This window comes from Rissa tridactyla, chromosome 4, assembly GCF_028500815.1.
Source record: "Rissa tridactyla isolate bRisTri1 chromosome 4, bRisTri1.patW.cur.20221130, whole genome shotgun sequence".
NCBI classification, from domain to species: domain Eukaryota; kingdom Metazoa; phylum Chordata; class Aves; order Charadriiformes; family Laridae; genus Rissa; species Rissa tridactyla.
In genome coordinates, this window is record NC_071469.1 from 66,317,420 (window position 1) to 66,341,608 (window position 24,189).

Here is a 24,189-nt window from a genome sequence, read left to right on the forward strand (position 1 = left end):
AAGATAATTAGGCTGTGCACTGCTTGTCTGCAGTTACTTTACAAACAAAGGTGATCATAACCAATGCTTGCATCCTAAAGGAAATCCCAGTGCCCTCCCCCCACCTACACCTCCCAAAGCAGAGAACAAATCCAGCTGCTCTGCAATCTTATCTTGACGCAGAAACATTCTGGGACAGAGATAGAGGGGTTCCCAGAAGGAATGGTTTATTAAAGGCGTCTTTATTTAGTCGGTTCTCTTCAAAACCACCACACTGAAGTACTGTTCCCAGACCAGTTTTCATCGCAGCAGCGGCAAACACCACCCAGGCAGGGTCCCCCAGACCAACGATGCAACGTGCCACCCCGGAAAGCCGTCAGGTTTCCCCAGGGTAAATAGCAGCCCAGGGGCATAAGCCCAGGACAAGACACTTTGGGGGACCCACAGCTGAGAGTCACAAGGAGCTCCTGAATGCATCCTGGTCTCACTCCAGGGATGTTATAGGGATGAGGACCAGCACATTAATGAAGTCCACGGGACGTTCCCTATTTATCCAGCAGCTCTGCCTCTGACCCCGTGCCAGACACACTACTGCGGAGGTTTGCACACTAGCAGCCAAATATACCTAATCCCAGACTTCAAGAACTGGAGCTATAAAACCACTACACAAAGAGGCTGCGGTTCACATGCATCCCCGGAAACCTCCCCGCAACCAGCACCTCTCTATTTATCCAACACGCGATCTTTACACGTTCAGCTATTTTCATCCCACCATGCTATTAACAGATGCAAAAGGCAGTTGGGTAAGGCGTTCGACAAAAATCTCATTTAGAGATCAAGACAAGCTTAATTGGTTTCTAGCCAGACCTGCACAAAGATGGGTTACTCCACAAATACAGTTGCTAATCTGCCCATTATACTCCCTAAACTCCCACCGACAAAGAAAAAGAAAATAAAGAAGAGATGTACAAAGGAATGCAGTATTTTTAGCATGTTACTTCCAGCGAGTAACACATCAGAAGCAATGAATTCTGCAAGAACAAGGGCTTTGCTTTGAAGGAGAGGATAACCGTTGAAGGAAAAGGATAACCAAGTGGTAAATAAAATAACAAAAAAAAGACCTAATGTAGATTTTCCACCGGCAATCCGCATCCATTTCAGGTTCTTGAAGAACATTTCCAGCAGCTATTGTTTCTGTGGGCAGGCAGAAGCAGGGGAAAAGCTTATGCGACTGAGGAGACATCACGTCACAAGTGACGGAGTAGAAAGGATGGAAACCTTCATGATTCAAAAGCACAGGGCTGAAACCCTGGAGAGGTGAATTCACTTCCTAACTTAGCTGTAAAAAAAAATAAATAAAAAAATCGCGAGTTTCCTGTGTGATCACATCCTAGATGATTTATTCAAAAACATGGTGTTGAAAAGTGAGGGAGGGTGAGGAAGCAGGAGGAGGAAGGGGAAGACGGTCCTGTGGGCCTTTAATAGGCTTAGGGTTAGACCAGCACTGGCAAGCTGTTAACATCCATCTGCGTTGGGCGCTGCACAACCTGGAGCTGGCGCTGGGAAAGCATCCCACAAGCATCCCACGAGTGCAGGTAAGAGTCCACCCTGCTCCTTTGCCCAGATGCACGACACAGGCTCACCAATGCCGCATCCCCAACAGCAGCATCGTGCAATCTTTCATAATGCAGAACTCCAAACAGAAACAAAACCACGTGCAAAATGGAAAGGTTAGTGATAATTTCCCCTCTTGATGCTATGCAAGAATTTAGAAACAAGAATATAAAGCTGTCCTCCAAATGCAACATATTATAAATTAGATGGCAATGCAATTCCAGGGCTGCAGAGCCAGCTGCAGCAGCAGCACAGGTAGACAGGTGATGAAAGTGCTGTTTGGTTACAACTTCTCCCCTTGTGCAACAGCTCAGGACTCCCAGGAAGCCTGTTTATTTTCCCAAACCTGAGCCAATTACGCTCGGTGGGAAGGGCTGCATCCAAGGGAGAGCAGACCTGCGGATCCTCCAGCAGGACAGAGCCAAAAACAAGGTCAGGACCAGAAGAGACAGCGGTCATGTATTTTGAACATTTACAGCAACATCCCCCAAGCTCCAGAGCATCTTTGCAAGAGCCTTTTGCAGCAGGTGGGTTCACTATAGGGCAGAGAGTCAGAGAGGTGTTTTTCCAAGACCTTCTTCAACCATGACCATGCAAATACAAGGCTTGGCACAAGCAAAGGGCAGCCCGGTCCCAGGCCTTGGACAAGGGCTGCCAGGCATGGAGATATGGTACTGGTGTCATCCCAAAAAGCTGCCACGGGAACCTCAGAGTGAACAGATTCAAACTTTTACTTTCAGCAGTAAGGGAAGCTGTAATTAACAGCACCAAGTACAGCCCAGAGGCCGGGTATGGACATCCCCATGACATTATCTAGCAAGGTGACTGTTGGATGCATTTTGTTTGGCTTTTCCTCCCCCTGGAAAAATGAGCACCCATTTTTCCACAAGTCTTTCTCCCCCCTCCCCATGTTGCCCAAAGAGTCAATTTCCCATGTATCTCAGAACGTACTGTAACAGACTCCAGCTGGAGCCCAGCTCTTGGCATCCCCAGGGATGGGTTCCTCCTTAATTGCTGCAACACCCCACAGCATACCAGAGATGCCAGATCCCCAAAGACAGAGTCTCACCCCTGATTCCCACCAAAATGAAAGACAAAGTCCAAAACATGAGGCAAAGGGAAGAAAATGTGGACATGAGGCAACTCAGCTACACCTGTGAGACACATCATCACCGCTATCTCACACGTCTCCCACCCAGTTCAGCCTCATCCCCTGTGCAAACCCAACGGAGCTTCCTCTGATGCAACTCCAAACGATCGTTTGGAAATCTATCTGCTGATTATTTTGAGGTTAAAGTCCCTCTTTACTCTCTTTTTCTCACGTTATAGGATGCCTTGAAAAGCCTGGGAGGTATTTTATGGATTCAAGGAAAGTCCTGGCATGTCAACTGTGGGAACGGCACAATTTCATGACTATGTAACCCAAATCACAGCCCATCACGCATCACTGCAGCTTGAACACAACGACAGCCACCGCTGCACCACATAAGAAATAGCCGTTGAACTCTGTCAGTGGAAGAGCAGCACGTAATACAAAAGTAAATGCGAGAAAACAATGAGCATAAAGACTCATTTACAGCCCCATACTCAAAAGCCAACTGACTGTAGGGATTACAATATTTAGCATGCTCCAAAACTTTTCCTTGACATCTTTTTGCTCCATGTAATAGGCAGAGATTTCTTGTGGCTCTAGAGCCACCAGCTATTTCACGTGCAATTTGCCAGGCGGCACTCTCCACAGAAGATAAAAGGAGCTGGAGTTTATAAATGGATCCGAATTGTCCCCCAAAAGCCTCCAGCTTCTTTGCAGTATGCCTCCAAAATGCTGGGGTGAAGAGGCAGCACATGGGCCAAGGTCTCAAAACCAACCTCTCGTACCCAGAGAGCTTTGCTAAGCGAGTGGCTTATATAAAATATCTGTCAGGATACCCATTTGAAGTGCCGGCTCTTGCAAACAAGGTTGCTCTGGAGGCACCGGGGATTAGTGCAGTTCAAACAGTCCTTGGCATGACTTACTGGAGCACCCAGGAACAGATTTGCAAGTTCAGCTTTTCTCCTGCCCAATGCTTGTCTGGCACTGCCGAGCAACACCCAGGCTCCTGACAGCCTTAACCCTGCCAACTCCTGCACATGGAGGCTGAGAAACAGGGATGGGAGAAGCTCTGTGCTTGACCACAGGACCTGACAGCAGAAGAAAACCCAAGGCGGCATCACCATGGGGCTGCTCTTCTCCCGTGCAGCTGGAGGAGCTCCAACACCAGGGCGTCCAAGAGCAAGCTGGGCAAGTGTCCCTCGGCAGAGGAACAGCAGCCAAAAGTCATGCATGGGATATGCAAGGAGAACGGTGCCAAGCAAAACAGTGCAGCTGAAAATCACCACGCATCCCAAAGGCTTAACCTGATATTAAGGCAGAGAGCAGCCTCTCTTCACTGCACCGGGCACGCAGCTGCAGCCAAGACACTCCTAGTGCCTTGGGGGCAGAGGGGAGGAAACCTCAGCAAATGAAGCATCCTTTACATGCAATTTCTGTGAAAGCCGGGCGTGGTAAAGGTATACACCTTCTCCCAAACACATCTCCCCCATCCTCAGCTCTGGCAAGAAGGTTCTGTGGTTTCCAGAGGTGGCAGCATGAAGGAATGGGAGTGCAAAGGGTGCCTGGCAACCACCAGAGAGAAAGGTTTACACAAACAGATTTACAGCTGCTTACATCCACACAAGCATCCTTGCAGGAAACAGCCGCACTGGACGTCAGCTACCGCAGATGCTCCAGAGCAGCACAAAAGAGTTCACAGCTCCTTGAAGTACTGTTCACTTAGAAGATGCTGAGGCCAAGCAAGGAACAGGCATCCAGAAAAAAATTTTTAAAAATCTCATGGCTAGGTGAAAATCAGATGGACACGCAGCTCCAGAGAGCCACCTTGGTCTGCACAAAAGAAATACTCAGGAGCAGCAGTGGGGCAGACCCACCACAGCCTAAGCTAAGTATCATGCAACACATCTGAGCCAGAAAACATTCCTCCGTGGCTGTGCTGTAGCAAGCAATTCATCTTGCTTGTTTGGGGTGGTGGAAATAGAGCTGGACTGCTCTTCTCTGCTGGATTTGCTGCTAGAAGAGGTCGCACATAACAGGCACTGAGCTGCTAGGACATTACCTGAGCAGCATAAAATGCCATGGGTCTTTCCACTACCCTGACCCGCTCTTACACCCCAGACCTGAGCAACTGCAGGTTCCATCCCAGAACGATGACCCTCTGCATCCCCCATTCTCATACTTCAGTTTTCTTTGATTTTTAGGGCAAGTAACACCCTCTCCTCCCGGCCCAGGGAGTGCAAAGCTGGCTCCCAGGTGCAGAGCCCAGCCCCAGCTCTCCTGCCCTCCAGCCTCGGGGTACAGGCGGTTTTGTTCCTGTCTGAAAGTGGTGTGTGCACTTTCCTGCTTGTTGATAGTCTACCCTCAAACACTCAACCCTAAAATCTCTGAGGATGCCCAGCTTGCTATAAGGACCTCCATCAGGAAGGTAAGCTGATCTTCACTCCTGCCAAGCACTGAAGGAACCAACGCCCCACAGAGCTTTCCCCAAAAGCTGCCAAGCTCCGTAGCTAAGTTTTGCATGTTGGTACAGGGATCAGCTGCCGGTGTTTCATGCAACCCCCCCAAGTCAGCCTCTGAATGGCACAATTCTGAATTGCCTTCCTCCTGCCGTAGTGCCCTGGGGCAGGATCTGCCAACAGCCCACTCCATCCCCACCAGGAGACTGGCATGAAAGCCCCATGGGGAACACAAGCAGCAGGGAGCAACGAACACCTGGAGATCCCACTGCATTTTCCTCTGCTCTCCTGAGGATGCGCACAGGTCAGATGAATTAATTAGGTCCTTCCCCTCTCTTAATCTCACTAGTGTCTGGCTGCTGCTGAGTTGCTTTGAGTTTTGGCACAGCTGCTTTCCATGCAAAAAGGGATGAGGAGCCTCAGTACAAAACTCCTGGGAACAGCCCAGATCCAGAGCCTGGGAATTTGGTCACTGGGTTCAGCTTCTGAAAACTGTCCCTTCAGGAGGGGATAGTAAAAGCAGGAACAGTCACCTTCGCCACAGAAGCCAGAGCTGGACCCTTCTGCTGCTCCTCGGCCACACCCTCCACGCGTTACCCCATTTACCCTCTTGTGAAAACACTCACAGGTTGACGGAGCGGCCTGGAGAGGGACAGCTCTGACTTCCAGTCGGTGAAGCTGTGTGCACAGGGAAGACATGATTCAGGTAAGCAGTGCATAGCTGAAAGCGCATCGCTATGCAATGCTCACCCAGAGGAATGCAGAAGGCGAAACATGAAGCCACTTGTCTGGCAAGGTGAACAACCCTTCAATCATCTGCCAGGCCCTGCAAGCACTGGGTAACTTTGTGCTCTGGCTTGAGAAAGACAAGGACGCCTCCAACCAGCAACGTACCAGCTCTTACTAACTGCGCTGCAAACGTGCTGCTGTATTTCCTCAGTGCCGAGTCCAGGAGAGTTCAGCGAGAGCGAGCTCCAAAACGATGTAAAAGAAAAATCCACACAGCAGTGAAGCAACTGGCACGCCCTCCGGGAAGAGACAAGGCGTGAAGAGCAACGCCGCTCCGGTGGTTTGACACGTTAGCACCAGTGAGCACTGCCGTGATGACCAGCGGGCGTGTGCCATGGTGGGTGAGAACATGCCCGCCCACCAACACTGCCCCTGCAGTGGGTCAAGGCAATGTTTTGAGTACAAAGACTCTCAAGGCAACTCAGTCCATGAGGACTAATATATCGCGTAATTTATTGAGTCATGATAATAATGACTCATCAATGACTGTCACCAGGTTGGGCCACCCCATCCATTTGGCTGATTTAGGAAGAGGCAGGAGCGATCTCCTCGCCCGGGTGCTCGAAGCAGCACAAACCTCTTCCATTTAGCAAATTCAAAACAAACTCCCCCAAAGGGGTGGGGGTGAACGCAGGAAGAAGCACGAACACAACAGGGTGATCAGAGCGCACAGGGGTTGCTCCAGACCTGGGCGCAGCGTGGGACGGGATGCCCTTGGGAATGACCCCACCCAACTTTACCACAAGAAAAACACAGGGCAGATGTTCAGACAACTTCACGCGTTAGTTTGGTTAATTTGCTATAATTCAGGTGGCTGGTGCTCAGACCATACCAGTGCTGAAACAAAGCACCATCAGCTCAGATCATGAAACTCTCCAGTCAACTAACCACATCTCTATGGTGTGCCAGGCCGCTTCTCTCATCTCCACCTCCTCTGGTTTTCTTCTCAGCAGCCACAAAGATTTGAAAGCTTTATGACTCACTGAGCTGAGATTTTCTAAGCTGCCCCAGAACTCCTGGTTCTTCAATGTATTCCAAAACATTACAACGCACCACAAGGACAGAAGACACCAAGTGCAAATGATCTCCTGAGAGGGTGGGAGGGTAAGAAGGCATCAGCACAGCTTTCCTCCCAACCCAGCTCAGCTTGAAGCAGCAGTGGGGGGAAAGAAGAATCAAAGGCAAACAGCAGATCACACCCAGTGTCTTGCAAGGGGCAGAGGATCCTCTATTTTTCGCATGAAATAGAAAGTTGGAAGTACGTCATTAAGGGTGAGGGAGCTAATGCAATGTGCAAAAAAGCTTCTGCTGGCATATTTAACTTCTTTCCAACCCTCTACTAGTTGTTTCTCTCATCCTACATCATCATACATTTACTGTACAGTAAAAATGTACAGTAAGTAAATCTATATGGCTTAGCATCTAGATTAACCAACACAGAAGTCAGGATCAGACATTCAGTATTCCTTCCCCAATTTACAGCCCTTTGTTCAGATCACCTCTTTTTTTTTTTTCAGCACGGTGCTGACATCTGTTGTGGTGCACGAGTGAAAAGTACACCTTAAAAGGAAGGGTGGCGGGGGGGGGGGAAAATCAATGTGGACATGATTTGAATTTTACAGCATTTGGCTGCCACAGCTTGCAAATAAACAGCTGTCACTGCAGGTCCATGCAAGCTTAACAGCACAGCAGTAAAACGCAAGATTTTTCTTCCCCTTTTAAGAGTTTTACTTGTATAAAAAGTGTACTTAAAAAAAAAAATGCAGGATAAAGAACTGTAGTTAGGTCACACTCAATTCCAGCAGAATAAGCACATCCTGGTTCACATGGCCTAACCAGTCACTCCATGGCAGTGACAGCTTTCCGAAGCCAAGTTAAGATATTTAATTACCAGCATCAAGTCAGAAACCAAAGCGTCCAACAAAATCCTCATTTGTGAGCGAAGCCTGCAGAAATCTCGTTGAGCAGGCTTTGTCAATCTCCAAAGCTGACAGCTGGATGCCCTGGCTTATCGACTGCTAGAGCACGCACACAAAAAACCTCTGAATACTTGCAGTGCCGAGCAAGCCTTCAAGGCAGCCCTGCCAATCTCTTAAAAAGGCTCATATAAATAGGCAAGCTTCATTTATTAATACTTCTGAGATAAAAGTGTCTGTGTAGGAGCGGCTCAGTGTTTATCTACACAGCTGGAGGATGGGCAGAAGAAGACCACCCGCTCTGGGTGGTGCATCTGTCAGCATCCTCAGTCAGTTTTTAACCAGTTCAGGTTATACACACAGCAGGCAAATTTGCTACCTGGGCACGTGGTGGGCCAAAGACCTTCAGGCATCAAGCCTGTGTCGATGGTCGACACAAGCAAACTGCAAAGCAGGAATATGGAGCGAGAGGGGACGCACTCCTAGGTGGCTGGTAAACGGTATTTGCAAGGAGCCCAGCTGCCCAACAGCTCCATGCCTCCCCTGCGCTGGGTTCCTCAGCTGTGGCAACGACAGCATGGGACAAGGGAGGGAAGAAACCAAAACAAAGCACACAAGCAAAGGGAGATAAACATGACCCAGTTAGACCGTCTGTCCCCAGCTCCTGCCCATCCTCAGCAGGAGGGCTCGCCTGGTACCAGAGGAGCCAGCCTGCCACGGCCATCCCTTTCCTGCTCTCTCCCACCCCCCTGCTGCAAACAAAGGGTCAGATAAGGAGCCAGCTCAGGTCAAGACCGGTTTGACTCCATTTCAAGCCCAGGGGAGCAGATTCGGTGCTGATGTTACACCTCACCCATCCTGTTTGCATCCCCAGGGCGGAGGCCAGGACGCAGACCAGCATGCATGCCTGGCTGGCTGGACCCAAAAGCCCTAGGGTGGTGGCAGGGGCACCACCGTCAGAGCGCACGCCAGACGAGAGCTGGCTGGAGCCAGGAAGCGTCAGTGCTTCCTGCTGTCCTGGTGTCACATGTTGGGCGGTCAGAGATCACGGACTTTGGCTTTTGCTTCCTGCTCCCAACAGCAGGGGCAGGTACCAGCGTACGGCCACCGGGACAGCAAGGTGAGTCACTCATTAATCGAGAAACAGCAAGGTAGATGCCCGACAAGCCAGGCTGGGGGGGCAATGCACACTGAAATGAACCCCAGTGCTCACAGAAAAAGGTCCAGACACTGCTGGACCCATTTAGTCCTGGTGGGACCAAAAGAGAAGCAGGCAAGGAATGCTGTTGTCTTTGGAATACATTGGTTTGAGCACGGGACGATAACTGGGTTACACTGTGGTTCACCACGGTGGCCTTAATACACACCACCACTTGATTTTGTATGCAGTATCAGAATCGACCTCTAGAGAGGGGAAAAAAAAGAAAAAGCGTTGTTCCGACATCCCTCTCAGTGCAGCTGGGAGAAGCCAGCTGGTTGTACAACGCTGAGTGTCCGCAGCGCTCAGGACTGGCTGAAGCCACCAGGGCAGCCTGTGCCCATGAGCTCCCCTTACCCTGGCACCTGGCAAGGGGGGGCTCAGCCACGCCCCATGATCTCCCATCAACCTTCGATTTCCACTGAGAGCTCCTTACCCTCCAGTTTGGCAGCACGCAGCCCTGTCAGTTCAACTGACTTTCATTAGGAGGAGAATTATCATCTGTTTTTGCCTTAAATTAGCCTTGATCACTTAAAGATGCAGAAAGCCTGTTTCACATGGGTGCCAACGCAAGAGGCAGTATAGCCACCTACAAGTGGAGCGGACCCCAAGGATGAAACTCCACTGTTAATACTAATGATTTTGTGCCTGGCGAGTCAACATCAGGCAGGATCTGACCGCAGCCATCACACACCAACGGCAGCAGGTCCCAGCCTCCGGGGCTCACAAGCAGCAAGGGCATCATCCTTCCTCCACACAGGCCCCCTGACGTGAATCTCCCTGAATTTCCAGCCCAGTGCAGACAGTGACAGGCCTGTCCTCCCCATCTGATAGCTCTCTGGCTGGTGCCACAAACCCGCTTGTTCTCTGCCGCTGATGCTGACGCAGCTGTAGCCCAACACCAAGACACGCCAAAATCCTACTCCCACGCAGGCTCCCACATCAGAGCACTGGGCTGGACCAGAACGTGCCCACAGCATGGTGTTTTACACCAGTGCTGGTGGCACAGCACATACAGATGATTAGGCAGCCCCAAACTGCTATGCCTGGTAGGGAGGCATGGCAGGGGGGCGCAGAGACCACCCAAAACCCGCCTTGCTCAGCCGGGGGAACCCCATCCCCGGGGCCCTGCGGCTAAGCGAGGGGTCACATCCCGCCCCTGTGTGGCTCAAGCCCGGTTCGGGAGCTGCCGCAGGGGTGGGAGCCGCCGTGCCAGCAGGAGCCGGGGATGAAGCAGCCCTCGGAGGCGTTGCCATGGAGAAAGCAGCGCAGCAGCATCGCGCATCCCACGCCCGCGGGTGGGCGCCCCCTGCCCGGCGTCCACAGGGGCGGGCACCGCCCGGGCACGGCGGCGGGGGCCCCGCTCCCCTCGCCCAGGCCATACCGTGGCCGAAGGGCGCGCTAGGCCCCGCGGGACCAGGTAATGCTGAGGAAGGGGGCGGAGGGGGGTACCGCGGGCCCCCTTGCTCCCCACCCGAGGGGACAACCCCACGCAGCGCCCCAGGGTGGGGCGTGGGCTCGGCTCCCGCTCTCCCCACCTGCCTCACGGCGGGGGGAAAGCAGCCCCCGAGCGTAGAGAACGCCGGTTCCCCATCCCGACACCGTGCCGGCTCACCCGACCCGACCCGCCCACCCCCCCCCCCTTCCCCCCCTGCACAGCCAGCGCCCCCAGAGCACGGGAAAAAAACAACCCCCCCCCTCTTTTCCCCCCACCAAAAACTACTCGGCCGGAAGGGGAAGAGGGACGAGGGGAAGCCGGGCGCCGTGGACTCACCCCGCGAACGCGGACCGCCGTACCTGCCGGCGCGGCACTCGGCTGCGCGGCGCGGAGCCTGCCCGGCCCCTGCCCACAATGGGCCGCGGCCGCCCTGCCCCGCCCGCGCGGCCCCGCCCCGCCCCGCGCGCTGGCGTCAGCGGCCACGCCCACCCCCGCCCCTTTCCCGCCACCGCCGCCGGGAGTTGTAGTGCAGGAGGGGCAGCGGCGCGGCGGTGGCGTGGGCACGGCGGTGGCGGTGTCCAGAGTAAGGGGTGCCGCGGCCGTGCGCGGAGCGGGACACGCGGTGCGGGGTGTCTCGCCGTAGCTTGTGTCGCAAAGGAGCCCCAGGCCACCTCCGGGAGGTGGGACGGGAGCAGGGCGGGGAGGGTCCAGCTCCCATCCAGGCAAGCAACGAACACAAAGTTTTCATTCGACCGGCGACACGGGTGATCGCGGACACGCAGGATTAGGGTCCCCGCTGCCTCACGGAGCTCTCCTGAGCCACAACGTTCTCCACTTGTCAGCTTGGATTTAAGAACTCAATTTTCCAGGGTTTCCCATCTCACATAAATCAGAGCAGCAGTCTGTTACATGGCTGGATTTCCACAGGCACTGGAATAACCACATGGTGTGAGATAAGGCTATGGGCTTCATGCAGAAGTAGGTATTGCTTTTGGTGCAAATCAGAACTCCATAGCGTGTAATGTTTTAGCTTAAGTAAACGGTTTTTTCTGGATAAGAGGTCAAGCTACTTATATCTCATATGAATTTTTTTCTCAGCAACAACTGTATGGGAAGGTCTGAAAGGCTGGAAGGGATTTACGGGGAGTGTTTTTCATATGGAGCCCGCACAAATTGAAACAGACACAAAGGAAGAGCCAACGATGGGAAAGTAAAGAAAGAGCATCCTTAGGGCAGTTGATATCAAAGCATGGAACAAAACGTAACGTGAGAACAGGATAGGTTATACACAGCCATCCAGACTCCTAGAGGGCCTTCTGTACTAGCGAGAGAGACAGAAATGTATGTATGTATAGAGTCCACACAAGTGCTAGACAGGTTAAGCACCTACGGCCCTGACAATGGCTTTTTCTGCCCATCTAAGCTCCATCACAGGATTTGATCTGCAAAATGAAACTAGGGTCAGACCCAGAGTGTTTCAAGCCATCCTATATGGTTTCAGTCCAAACCCCCACACTTCATACCAAATCCATATTCCAAACAAGCGATCTATACCACCCCTGGAGAAAAATGCAATAGAGCCTCAGGAATGGTTATGCCCATTAGAAAAATTTGTTAAGACGTCAGCTGGACTTTTTTGTTTTTAAGGCAAGAAAGTATATTTTATCGCAACAAAGCCAGCATTCCATAAAGTGGATTTTCTCCTTCTCACCATGCCCAGTCCTTTTCCTAACCTCTTCTGGTCTTCTGTAGTAATGGGCTCCGCAGGATAAGTGTGACTTGCCAGGGAAAAATCTATTTCACTTTATTGGTTGTGAATTTCAAAGCAATCCCAGTTCCCTGTTACTGGGCTGGCTTCACCTCTAAGCTTTTTTAAATCACTCTTACAGCCTAGCCTTTGGCAAACAACCACCAGCCATTGAGCTGCCATCCTGAGAGTGAATCTTTCAGCAGGGAATCCATCCTGCCCCTTCCTGGAAACTAGTCAATACTCTGAAAACTGAAATAACGCCTTCTAAAAGCACCGACACCTTTCTGTAGACGTGCCTGTCTTACCAAGGGCTTAACCATTCCCCAGAAGGACGAGAGGATGCAAACTGCTGGAGGTTCCCCAGAACCTGTCTTTGTGTCCGTGCCAGCCCACAGCAAGAGATGCGTTACTTTAATTCCTGTTCTAATGTGATGTGATGCATGAGGTGTCACATCTGGGTCACGGTAGGGCTTGGGAAATTTCCAATGCTGGGACCCTTCTTTGCGGAGGGACACATTGGAGGCTTTATCTCAAGCCGAAGTACCAGGAAAGGGGCTCACAGATCATACTGGCAAAAGGAATAGTTACAAATTGCTACAACTGGCTGGTTTTTGCACAGGGGTACTGCAGGGACCCAAGATGCAAATGGCAACGTACTCATCAGTGTGCAGGTGCTCTCTTAATGTTACCTTGGTGTTGGATCGACGGGAGGTGGTAATCACAGGAGCAGTTTTGGGGTAAAAGGTGTCAAGGGCAGGTTATTGGGAGCAGTAGGCCTAATGATGGTGCCGTGAAACTGGTGGGACACAAGGACAAGCATATCTCTAAGTGTACTGGGGAGGAGCCAGCACAGCTTTTGGTGAGAGAAATTATAACTCACAAAATCTACTGCAGTCCTTGGATGGAGCCAAAGATTTCATGGACAATGGAGATCTAATGGATATAATAGATACGTATTTCCTAAAGGCTCTGTCGTCTGTCAAAATCCTTCATCAAAGGCTCTTGAGGAGAGTAAGGAGCCATGAAAAATTAAGTGGCTTAAAGACAGAAACCACAAAGGCCAGACAGGGATGGTCAGTCTCTGCAGTGAAGGGATACCCAGGGGAATTTGGTGCAGATCTGAACAGGGGTCTGTGCTGCTCAGTGTCTTCATTAGTGATGTGGAAGTAGGGGCCGGACACTTGGTGATAAAATGACAGATGAAATTCAGTAGAGATAAATATAAATTACGAGCCTCAGAGGAAGCACTCCTAACGTCATGCACACAGCGATGGGCTCTAAACTGACCGTCAGCCCACAGGAATAGGATCCTGGGGTTATAACAGGAAATTTGGTGAAAGCATCAACTCATTGCTGGGCAGCAGTCAAGAAAGCAAATAGACGGGTAGGAGCTAATGAAGAAAGAGGAAAAATTATTGTACAGATTCATGGTTTGTTCTCCTTTTGAATACTGTGAGCAGTTCTGGTCTCTGTTCTCACCAAAGAACTAATGATCAAAGATATGGAGCATTTTTCACTTTGGTAACTGGCTAGGCTAGGACTATGCGACGCAGTATTTCTATACAAGCCTCAGGCTCAGGAAATCCTGAAGCTGCAGCCTGCTGCAGGCTTGGAGAGTTTACAGGAAAATATCCCTGTTCACTTCTCATACCCTTGGCTTATCACGCACCATTGGTTATGGGAGAGAGAGGGTGCTGGGCAGGATGGTCCCCAGGTCCCACCCGGCACAGCTTTTCTTACAGTCTTGCATTCATGTCTTTTCCTCCACAAAATGCCCTCCCAGTACTCCCCTTCCCACTCCTTTCCTCAAGGACATTTGTTAACCATGTAAGGATGGTTTGATCTGGAGGCTCCCAGCCTGGGCAAGCAGCTGCTTTATGGTTGGCATCTGGAAGTACATCTTCCTCATTGAAAAGTCTCAGCCATTTTCTTGTAATTGCCTCCTTGGAGTTTGTTTGGAGGCTGCCTATCAAGTCCCATTGTGTTGCTTTCCTGCATGTTTTTCCAACAGCCACCTATTAAATTAAGCTCCTATATTCAGACAGAAAAATAACCAGCTGTCCAGAGTCTCTCTGGCTAAGTAGGACACATGCAATAGTCACCATGTAAGACAGATGAGCATCCAGCCCTGAGAAGGGGAGAACATGGGTACCAAGCCTGCCTGGAGAGTAATCCCTATAATGCCTTGTAACAGGAGGTTTTTGATAGGGTTTTTTCACTGGATGCAAAACTAAACCAGGATTTTCTCTGAGCTGAGAGAAAGAAAATGGGTTTCTTGTTCTAAATCTGTAAGAATATACTTGGTATTGTTCATCGTTAGCTGCTCACTGGACCCTACTAATGTTCTCTGAGGTCAATCCGTGTGAGATCAATACTGCCTTATCCCTGGGGGAGAGTTTTTATGTGTCTGTTCCAGTGAAACTTGAAAGGACACTGTTGATTCGTTTGAGAGTAATGGAATATGGAACCCATCCCCTTACAAAAATTAAATAAAATTGATTTTGGAATAAAAAAGCCCTCTTTCCTTGAGGTTATAGTCTTTCATGTTGCACAGTTGATCTGCTCAGCAGAAAAATGAGCCGTAGCTTTTATTTAATTGCTGTTTTGGTCTAAGCCGAAGACTTGCACCAACCGAACAAAACCACACTCGGAGCTGCTACCACCGTCCTACTCCACTGGATCTTACTCCACAGGGAAGATTTCCATCAACTGCAGTCAGGGCTGGTCTTAACTCAAAGGTAGGAGACAGCATTATGCTTTTTGCTCTTTCTTTGATATGAGGCTTTTAGCATACGTAGAGGACCTTTTGCGGCTCTGTATCTGAGTTGGGAGGTTCTGCTTGAAAACAAACCGCACCCTAAGCCAGCATTATCTCTAACAACGCTAAGCCCAATCTTGCCCCATGATTCACATCAGCTCCCGGCAGCTGGCAGGGGGAAGCAAAGCTTTGGCGTAATGTTTCATAGCCTCAAAAGGGAAAATAAATGCATTCCCAAGGCAGGACTCAGCTGTGCCTGTGTTGTCTGAGAGCGTTAGCAGAGACTTGGTGGATTTAGGCCCTGATTCTGCAAAGTCCTTAAGCTTGTAAGGAATTTGTAATTTGCTTGTAAGCAAATTCCTGTTCACTTCAATGGCATTTAATCAGATGCACGTAAATGCTTTATGGGGTACAGGGGAGTAGTCCGTTGGTGGAGGTGGGGCTATTTAGCCCAAGCAACTGACTTCTTTTCCAACATTTTCAGAGAAGGGTAAGATGTAAGAAATAATTAGAGAGCAGATTGTGAGACTTCTTGCAAACAGCTACTGCCTCTAGTTGAGGTCTTCCTCCAGACCTGCCCTGTCCAAGCGCACTCTCTGCTGGGAGATGCTGGCAGAGCACAGCCTTCTCCAGCTGCTTCCCCTGCACAAACTGCTGTGACTGAGGGGAACGTTTGACTTTGACAAGTAGTGGTGAGACATAAAGCACTTGCAGGCCTGCTGGGGGTGTAGGAAGCCATTAATAATCTCAGTGCCTTGGCCAGGGTCTTTCACCCTGTGTCTCTCTGCGGCTCCTGTGGTTGCCTTCCTCCCCTCTCATCTGCTCTCTGCAGCCACCAGAAGCGCCTTGTGCTACCCTCGCCATCCATCCTCCTGGCTGTCTCCCATGAGATGCTATGTGTGTGGCCATGCCCTGGTTTGGATCACCTAGCTTCTGCATGGTGTGTCTTGGGCAGGCTCCTGCCATGCAGCTCCTGACTGGTCGTGAAGTCAAAGGCGAATCCTCCTCCCTGGATCCTCCTGCCGGTGCCAGGCTTCACTCATAGCCTTGTGCCAGCATCAGATGTCAGGTCTGGGGGTAAATGTGCTGCTCAGGGTGGGTCAAGGGCACTATCTTTTTCCCCCTAGATGCCTCAACAATGCTAGAAAACAAGTCATTCCTGATTAGGGATCTGTAACTTCGCCCCTGTCTTTTTTCTTCCCCCTGTTCCTGGAGATGACTTTTCTTGCACTGAATTCTATTGAAGGTACCAGACAAAAAAATCCTCCTGTTTCAAGGTAGACACATGAAAGTTCAGTGCCCCATTGTATTCCTCACATCCAGGGTTATTTATCTCCCCAGAGCAGGGAAAGGAGTAAATTGAGGGGTAACGGCCAGGGAAGCAGTGAAGCAGGAGGAAGAGGAGAGAAGGGGTGGGAGAGGGGTGTAAATCAGTGCCTCTTTCTCGAGGACAGAGACCACTGCAGATTTACACCAGGTGTTGCTCGGGCTGTCAGAGAAGGGTTTAACAGGGATGCATACACAGCCTACAGGGAGAGCTGCTCTTATTTGTTCACATCTAGCAGGGATTGAATTTATTGCCTTTGCAGATGGGCCAGCAAAAAGCGAGGGCATCACTTAAATCCCATGTAAAACCTCAGATTAAGGTTTTGCAAGAAGTGCAAATGGGGAAGTGCACGTGGCCTGGCCAGATGCTGGCTCCGTTGCTTGGGGGAGTGGGCTACAAACCCACCTTGCTGTGATGGCCCATGGAGGCAAGTGAGGCTGTTGCCTTATCAGTAGAGCGTCCTTTGCTCCAGAGCTGTGGCAGAGACAGAGTGAGGAAGTGCCAAGTTGCCTTAGGCTTATACTGAGCCTCCATCCTCTTAATAGAGCATAAAACAGTTAAACACCAGGTCACCAGGTGGGTCCCAGCTCAAGTCTGCCATCCGTTAGGGAGAGGAGCTTATCCGATGGGAATTAGGAGTGCTCATCAAGGGCCTAGCTGCATTTGAAATATCTTAATCCTCTTGATTTTTGATACAATTCAGTCTTCTAAGCACCTATCTTTTGCAAGATGCCTAAGCCAATTTTTGGCAGCATTTGTCCCTAGCGACTCAGCCAAGGTGACACGTGGAGCCTATGGTTGACCTTGGAACTGCTCCCAGATACCCTGAGTCCTGGCCGAGTGCAGTAAATCACAAGACAGTCTCTGCCTTGCTCGCTATTTTAGTCACCCTGATTTGTCCTGCATCATTAAGTTTTTACAGTGCCTGATTCCAGATGACTTCAAGTTTGTGCCTCCTGTCTCCAGTAAGTGCAGAGCTAAGAGGTTTTTTTCCTCCCAGAACAGGGGCTGGAATGTGAAGACTCAGCAACCAGCCCAGGCAGGAAAATTTCTCCCATCCCTGACAGCTGTGTTACTGGACGTACACGCTCCCAGTATCTTTCAAAGCATCAGTGTGGCTTTTTCAGGTCCTCATACTGTATTTCTTTCTAATAAGCAGGATTCAGGACAGATCTGATACAAGACTTGAACAGTGATGTTACAGTCAGCAAAGCAGTGGGTCCTGTTGCATCCCTGTCAAGAGATCATAGGGCAGGCATCCTGCATAGATGGAGCGACCACAGGACTGCTCCAGCCTCCCTGCTCCATCCCTGGGTGCTCATGGGATGACATCAGTGCCCTGAGATCATCTCTCTTGGCTGGGTATATTTGCTTATGGGTTTTCCCTGGAGGGCTTGTGGTTGCTTTCCAGTTGCAGTTTCTCTGCTGGGAGGACTTTCACAGGCTCTCATGCCCTTTTCCATGGTATCCACGTGCTGCTCCGCTCCAGGGTCTCTGCGTTGCCGTGGCTTCATCAGCTCATCGGAGCCACTCTGCTGGGAGCAGTGTTTGTGATGGGGAAGGAGAGGCATTGCAGCTACCTCTGGCTGCTCAGGGCTGCACCAGCAGGAATGGCTCTACTGGTAAGTTTCCTAGCTGGGCATGGACACCACAGGAAAGTTTTTCTCTTTACTCTCCTCAGCCTTTTCCCTGCTTTCCCAAGCACACAAACCTCTCCTCCTCCTTCATCTGCCTTGCAATAATTGTAGGTCCATGCACCAGGCTCTGGCCGATATCCTGGCAGGACTGATGTCTTCAGTATCTAAAAGCTGTCTGTGGCTGGTGCTGCTCAGAGGTCTCAAACTCAGCTTGCAGCCTTGGGAGAGCACCACCTCCCCAACAAAGAAGGAGCCCCTGGGAGAGCTCTGCCGTGCAGCGGAGGGCTGGGGGCGGTAGGAAATGTGGTGGTGACAGCAGTCTCCCTGCACCACTGCCCTGGTGAGATGGATGGACCTCGGCCATGCCCTCCCTGCCCCGAATCACTGGTGACACAAAGGTGATGCCAAACTGGCAGAGGGAAATCACGGTCACACCAACAGCAAGAGGGACTTCTCCAGTTGCAACCTCCTTAGTCACAGCTGGATTACTAACCCCATTCTTATATTTTCCTCAGGGCAGCATGAGTAAGAGCTGACACCTGGGGCTGATTGTTGCCTCCAGAAAACCTTAAGGAGGGAAATGCTGATGGGACTGTCAGGCTGTTTAAGTTTTGGGCCAAATTTGGGGAGCCAAATTGTTGCGCTAGGAGTGGGATGCTGACTCAGGCACAGGACGGAGCCAGCCCAGAGAGGCTGTAATGGAGAGGGCTGCTCCAAGCATCCTCCAAGGCAGTGTCACTAGGAGGCGATGGGCATGCATATCTCAGCCTTTTCTACCATCTCTGAAACACTTCAGTCCCTCCAGAGATTATATTCAGGACGTGGGCTTGTCTTGGAGAAAAGGCCCCAGCTCCTGCAGCAGGCCTGGCCTGTTCATGGCTCTCCCTGTTTTGATCCATGGCAAGTTGCGGGTGAGATCAGGTCTTGGAAGCATTTTTACACCTGCCAGATGCCTGCCTTGTGTATAAGGGACAACACGAATTATGAGCCTAGGTTACAGGGCTCAAATACACGCCAAGTCTCACGGATCTCCTGCAGCTCCCAGCTGTGGGTATCGCAGCAGCCCTGGGGTCCTGGCTCCAGCCTTCCCGCAGCTGGCCTGGTGTTTGCAGCGCAGGAGGTGGGAGGTGATGGCCCCCCATCTCTCTCCGGGGCTGCAGTCAGGGTCTGCCCCCAGACCCCGGGGTGATTCCCCTCCCTGTGCAGACCTGTGAAGGGGAGAAAAGGGAAAGAAGAACTTTCCCACTTGAGATGGGAATGAAACCTCACTTCCCTGCCACCAACTGCCGAGGCAGTGGGAACGTGAGCTCAGCCCCTAGGCAACTTAATGGGCTTTTAAAAATACCCTTTGTATCGGATACATTCTTCTTCCCAAGGCTTGCTGGCTCCACTCCAAGGGGAAACCTTTGATTCTGCAAATACACTGCAATTATCATCCCGAGGAGTCTCAGCTATCGCCCCCCCCCCCCGCCTCCAAAAGATCAGCAGGATGCCAGCGAGGTGCTTAAATCATTTCATCCTAAGAAAGCCTTGGGCTGTAACAGCTTCCCTGTTGCTCGGAAAAAGCCACCCCTCTCCCAACAGCTTGGCTCCATTTTTCTTCCAATGATATCGTCGCTAGTGGAGGAAGGGCAGGCAGCGTTGCGGAAACCAGGCCACCGGGGTTCCCGGTGATTTCGTCAGTCTCGAAACTGGGGCTTGCGGTGATTTATGAGCTCGCAAGAACCTCCCCATGGAGTTATCTCCCCCTCCCCACTTTTTATCGCTGTGCAGATAGGGATTCAGCAATAGAGCTCTTCTGGGTACTGTAACAAGCTTGGTCTGTTTGACAGTTGCAAATATTTTTCTCCAACACTGCACAAGTCCATGTGCACAGGCTGCTTTCACCAGCGTTGCTGCTACCAAGCACCAAGAAGAGAAGCTCAGCTTGGCCTGAGGGAGCCCAAAACCAAAAGCCTGCCAAACACAGCACCCACTCCCTGACTCCTATCCCTTGCTCACGATTCCCCTGAGCTCTCCCCATCTCCTCAGGGTAGGTTTTTATTACTTTTAAATTGCTGGCATTTTTTTTTTTCAAATGTATTTTTATTTTCTTCAGATTATATAAATCCTGCCCTTCTGCAGTGCTCCCCAGTCTAAGGCTGAGATTTTTTAAAGGGATTTCGGGGAGTTAGGTGCTCCTCTTCCAGCAGGAGCCCAGCGCTTCTCTCCTTGTTGAAATCCCCCTTTAAAGCAGGTCATCAGTATTTTTCTGCAGATGTTTTTCTTAGAAGTCTAAATAAAGCTTTCAAGTTACAACTCATTGATGTGAGGCCAGATTCAGAGCCTAGCAGTTCCTTTGTGTATCCTCAGCTTGTTTGGGGTTTTTTTCTTTTATTCTGGGATAGTTGCTTTCTGCCAGGGCTTGCTGCAAAGCTGTGCACTTAGCAGATCCCTCCTGCCACGTTCTTCCCCCTGCCAGTGGTGGCGTAAGCTCGTAGCACTGCTGAATCCAGTCCCTGCAACTCCCTTGCATGGTCCCTGCCTTTCTGCAAGGGCAAAGGATTTTGCAAGCAGGAATTTGTTCTGGCCATGGGATCACCTTCCATTTGCCATCCGCAGGAGCCCCAGGGAAAAGTGTGCTTCCCCCCGGTTAAGCAGCCAAGCCAGTGTCTGTCCCAAGACGGCGTCGCATCCCTTGCAGACCTGGGACACAGATGGAGTGTCATACTCATGGAAATTAATCATATGGGGAAGGCTGATCCTCTTTGGTGACACACAGCTGTTGCCATGCAGATCCAGCAGAGACTGAAATGACGACGCGGTGCCCCCTTCTCTTCCCTGTCCCTGTCTTGTCTCCATGTGCTTGCCCCAGCCATGTGCCACTCACTTGATCACGCTGGTGTGGCCAAGCCAGCCAGTTCCCCTGGCCAGGCCAAGATGAAGGCGATGGGAGTGCAGGAGGCTGAGCCAGCTCTGCCACGAGGAGAAACATGGACCCACAGCTTAGGGACCAACACAACCCCAGAAATCTATAGGCCAGCAACAGGATGAAACCAAAAATCCACTCCTATCCTTTATCAAAACTGCTGCCACTTTCTTAGGATGTTCCAGGCATGATTCAACATTCATTATCTTCATTGTGCTGAAGATTAGGCTGCAATCTTTCCAGATAATAGCTTTATTAGCTCTGTATTATTCTTTCTACATGATTTATTTACACTAAGTCCAGAACACTCAAAGCTTTCACTGGGACAGTAAGATCAGTTCAGTAGATGACATTTTACGCTGTGTTTTTTACACTAGCAAAGATCCTGTGTAGAAGGAGCTATCCCAGGCCAAATGTGCTCTGCTGATGAGGTCTCTCTGTTTCAAGGAAGCTGTACATGTTAGGGATGCATCCCCCACCAGTGAGGGAAGGTCATTTCCTAGGGCTTCAGCACAGGCAGTGGGCTGTTGTGTCCCTTTACCTGCTGCTCTGGGCAGATGGCTCTGCCAGGGCTGCTCCTGGCCAAGAGACAACCAACACCTGTGGTGCAGTTCACCGGGGACTCTTTCTTGGTCTCCCATGACCCATCTGCCTCCATCCATCCATCCTGCTCAGCGCAGGCTGGCACCAACCAACCCTCTTTTGGGTTTACTCTCCCAGAGTAAGGCCTGTAAAAGAAATTAGACTCCACTAATTACTGATTTAATGATAATTTCATGGGCTCCTGGCTTCAGCCTTTCTCATCAGTAAAGATAGCACGGGCCACTGCAAACTCGTGGCAGCCCAGTGTACCAATCCTGGGTACGAGGGCTGATCTGAGTTGGCCTCAAGAAGGTCCTGCTGTATACATGACACCCAACATGCTCCGAGAATATCCTATGGCCCACCTGAGTTCAGTAACTGCAAAAGCAGAGCTGGAAACAGGCTCTTCATGTATGTTCTTGATAGCCTCGAATGGCCCTGTTCTGCTCCGTTCACTCCTTGAAGAGGGATTCGCGCTCAGGGAGTAAACGCTTGCAACATACCCACAACACAGGCACTGCGGCTCCCCCAACAAACCTGGCAGATGCTGTGGGCTAGCTTTGATGTGTATTTCTTTGCTATCCGAAAGAGTCTCTCCTGGAAGGGCTTGGACTGGAGGCTGTATATAAAAGCAGCTGCTGTTTTTATTGGGCTACCCTCCATCTGTTTAAAACACAGATGCCCTGAGTGATTCTACTGGCAGGAAGTGGAGGTGAAGAGGGTCCTTTGGATGTGCTCAGAAATCGTCTCTGCATCCAGAACTCCTTTTAGAGATGTTTAACATCATCCATCTTTCAAGCCTCTCAAAGTACTGCCACGTCTCTGGGGTTTGATATAAACACTCAGCTTCAGAGGCGGAGAGAGAGAACGGGGCAGGCAGCACAGTTACAAGACATCCTGCGTCAGAAGTGGTGCAATTTGTAGCTGCGTGAAAACACCCTGCCAGAGAAACAGGAGATCTGTGAGATGCACCTCTCCATTCCCAGCCCAGCCCAGAGGCAGCCTGCCAGCCCCAGAGCTGGTGCAGCAACATTACCGGCTGCTCCAGGAGCACAAGGATGAAGCTCTAATGGAACTACAATAGAGACCATGCTCATTTGTCTTTGCTGTCTGTACTCCATATCAACCAGAGCTGTCTGGAAGCAAGCTCTGGATAACATTTCCTGGACTGTTCCTCTTCAAAAGCCCAGTTCCAGCTTTCTGGAGCTGCCAGCAACATACTGCCCTGGCACTGCTTCTAACTGAAGCTCTAGTCATCCAAGAAAGGAAAAGTTGGCTGGTACCTCCTTTTGAACCACAGGAGGGGAGTCTCCATTCCTCTCCCCACCTGCGGTCCACCCACCTGTATCCCACCTTGAGCTCTGCTACCCAACAGCTGTTTGCCACCACCCAACCCAGCTCTATCTGCTGCTCTCTCCCATACCTGTCCCTTTGCCATCAGGACATACCTTCCCTGGGCACAGATGTTCAGGGGGGCTGCATGGCAGCACAAAGAGTCCTGGTCCCCCTTATCACAGAATCACAGAATGGTTCGGGTTGGAAGGGACCTTAAAAATCACCCAGTTCCAACCCCCCTGCCATGGACAGGGACACCTCCCACTAGACCAGGCTGCTCAAAGCCTCATCCAGCCTGGCCTTGAACACCTCCAGGGATGGGGTATCAACAACTTCCCTGGGCAACCTGTTCCAGTGCCTCACCACCCTCACAGTAAAGAATTTCTTCCTTATATTCAATCTAAATCTACCCTCTTTCAGTTTGAGGCCATTACCCCGTGTCCTATCATTACATTCCCTGATAAAGAATCCCTCCCCATCCTTCCTGTAGGCCCCCTTCAGGAACTGGAAGGCCGCTATGAGGTCTCCCTGGAGCCTTCTCTTCTCCAGGCTGAACAACCACAACTCTCTCAGCCTGTCCTCATAGCATATGTGCTCCAGCCCTCTGATCATCCTCATCGCCCTCCTCTGGACCCGTTCCAACAGGTCCATGTCCTTCTTGTGCTGAGGACTCCAGAGCTGGATGCAGTACAGAGAGGTGGGGTCTCACCAGAGCGGAGCAGAGGGGTAGAATCACCTCCCTCAATCTGCTGGCCATGCTTCTTTTGATGCAGCCCAGGATGTGGTTGGCTTTCTGGGCTGCAAGCGCACATTGCCGGGTCATGTTGAACTTCTCATCAGCCAACACCCCCAAGTCCTTTTCCTCAGGGCTGCTCTCAAGCCATTCTCCGCCCAGCCTGTATTTGTGCCTGGGATTGCCATGACCCATGTGCAGGACCTTGCACTTGGCCTGGTTGAACTTCATGAGGTTCACACAGGCCCACCTCTCAAACCTGTCCAGGTCCCTCTGGATGGCATCCCTTCCCTCCAGTGTGTCGACCGTGCCACACAGCTTGGTGTCGATGGCAAATTTCCTGAGGGTGCACTCAATCCCACTGTCACTGACAAAGATGTTAAACAGCACTGGTCCCAGTACTGACCCCTGAGGAATGCCACTCGTCACTGGTCTCCATGTGGACATTGAGCCATTGACTGCAACCCTTTGAGTGCGGCCATCCAGCCAGTTCCTTATCCACTGAGTGGTCCACCCATCAAATCCATCTTTTTCCAATTTAGAGATCAGGATGTCATGCAGGACAGTGTCAAACGCTTTGCCTAAGTCCAGGTAGGTGACGTCGGCTGCTCTCCCCTTATCTACCAATGCTGTGGCAACACAGCCTCCTGCCGCCACGGCTCCTGGGACTCAGACT

The 24,189-nt window shown here is 51.1% G+C and overlaps 1 protein-coding gene across 3 annotated transcripts in view; it reads right to left on the reverse strand.

Moving 5' to 3' along the window:
• The window catches only part of DAAM1 (dishevelled associated activator of morphogenesis 1), a 96,360-nt gene extending 85,433 nt beyond the window's left edge, over positions 1–10,927 (reverse strand). The window contains exon 1 of one of the 3 annotated variants that reach the window (XM_054199564.1): positions 10,820–10,927. The gene's annotated coding sequence lies outside the window, so the exon portion shown is untranslated. The remainder of the gene's footprint in view (positions 1–10,819) is intronic. The other 2 variants (XM_054199565.1, XM_054199566.1) reach the window with 2 other exon arrangements.
• Positions 10,928–24,189: the final 13,262 nt, after the last annotated feature.